Genomic DNA, 2,192 nt, shown 5'->3' on the forward strand with positions numbered 1-2,192 from the left:
GTGTGTGTGTGTGTGTGTGTGTGTGTGTGTGTGTGTGTGTGTGTGTGTACTCGCGTGCCCGTGTGGAAGGAAGGGGGTGAGATCTCTGAGGCTCCAGCTGCCGGGAGGGAGCAGTCAGGAGAGGTCTTCTGGAAAGCCCTCCTTTCTCCCTTTCCTGCTGCTCTCTGGGCTCTGGTCCCCCCGCAGCAGCATCCTGCCCCAACTCCACCTTCTTCACCCTCCTCCTGGCGCCCTCTCCCAGGATCTGGACTGAGGATGGGGCAGATGGGGTGGATGTGTACCAGGCTGGATGTCACCGAAGGACATCCCAGCAGTTCTGTTCTTTCTCTCTGAACGGCCCTTGTGTCTGTTGGAAAGGTCGGGGGATATTTCTGTCCCAGCTTTGAGGATGAAGCTCCCCTCCAAAGGCCAGGTGGCTTATCTCATGACAGCCACTTGTCAGACATCCTGAGCATTGCACTTCCCACCCCCGTGGTCTGGCTTGGTGTTTCAAGGTCCTGCCTTGAATATGGCAGCAAGAGGGTGGGTGTGGGATCTGGAAACGCAGCATCAGTTGACGGGCAGACTGGCACAGAGTGTTTCAACGACCCCCACTTCCCAACCCCGGTTCCCCCGACTTTGTCTGTATCAAGGGAAATGGATATGAGTGTTGGAGGGTGGGGAGAAGGTAGAGGCAAATGGAGAAATCCTCGAACGTGAAGAGTTCCTTTTGCCTTTTGGATTCCCAGTGGGCTGTAGCATAGGCTCTGTGACTTTCACGGTGGAAATATTTGAATATTCAGGTTGTAAGACTTGTTTCCTTCTAACACTGGAAGGCAACCCCTACTAGAATGTAACCTCCCCAGGGCAGGACGATCTGTGGTTGGAGCCCAAGCAGGAGAGCCGATGGTGCATCTCTCGCCAGCTCCCCGTTAGTGACACTTGGTGCTTGAACACAGCCTTGGAGCAGTTACGCCAGGGAAACTGATCAACGCTACAAAGCTGTGCTTTTCCCTCCAGAGAGCTGGTTGCCCAACATTTACCACAAGCTTCCGGTACAGAGTAAGCACTCAGTTATTCAAGGAATGAACAGATGAACGAACAACCAGCACCAAAAAGAGAAGGAGGGTGAGAAGCAGCATTCTGCATGTTCAGTTCCACAGACACCATGCGCTAAGGGCTGCGGGCAGAGAGGACGTTTCTTGTCCGGGACAGCCCAGCACCTGAGCTTCCCATTCGGGGAAACTGCCAATTCTTGTTTCTCGGTCCCGGCAGTCAGGGGACAGGTACGCTCCTGCTGGGGTTGGAGTCTACAAGGGCCATTCGGGGCTTTTTCTGAGGGTGACATAGGTCAGTGTGGCCTAAACGTGATGGTGGCAGTAGTCCAGTGTCCAGCAGAATAGGTCCTAACCAGAACCCCTCCTGGGTCGTGATGTGACCATGGCAGGGATTCCACCCCATTTCTGTGCCTGATTCTCCAGACTTCCTGTCAATTCCATGAGCTCCCAATGTCCTTCCTCTAAGCTACTTGTATGTTTCAGTTAACTAAGTCTTTTCCTGTGGTTTGCAACCAAGAACGCTGTGTGTCAGCTCAGTTTAGATGTACAAGAGGTCTACTGGGGAGATGCCTGCGAGGATAAACGGGGAGGGAGCAGGAGCAGGGAGAGCCTTCAGAGTGTGGTGTAGACCCCAAGTGTCTGGAGGCTGTCAATCACCCATGCTTCCAGCACCACATTCTCTTGAGGGGCCCCTTCAGGGCTGCCACAGACCTCCGGTCCAGGGTACAGTGATGAAAGAGAGAGATCCCTGCCCTTGCAAAGTTCACAACAGAGGGAAAAAGAGGGACAGATACATCACTGCACTAGTTCCAAAGTGCTAGGGCCAACCCCGCAGGTGGGAGCACAGAGGCCTTGTAAGGGAAGGCTTCCTGGGGGAGGTGCATCCCAGGAGCCCTGAGGCTCTTGAGGTTTTGCTCTCTTCTCTCCAGCTTTCCATCCCAACCCAGCCTCACAGAGAGATCTGGCCATTACTTCTTAGCTGTGTCCTTGGATCTGCAACCTGCAGAGATGATGGAGATGTAAGGAATCCAGGACACAGGCTGAGGGAGCAGGGGGCAGAAGGAACTGCAGCAGGCTCCCCTTCTCTGAGATTTTGCTTTCTGCAGTTTCAGTTACCCACGGTCTGAAAATATTCAATGGAAAATTCCAGAAATA

This window comes from Equus quagga, chromosome 20 (assembly GCF_021613505.1).
Source record: "Equus quagga isolate Etosha38 chromosome 20, UCLA_HA_Equagga_1.0, whole genome shotgun sequence".
NCBI lineage: Eukaryota > Metazoa > Chordata > Mammalia > Perissodactyla > Equidae > Equus > Equus quagga.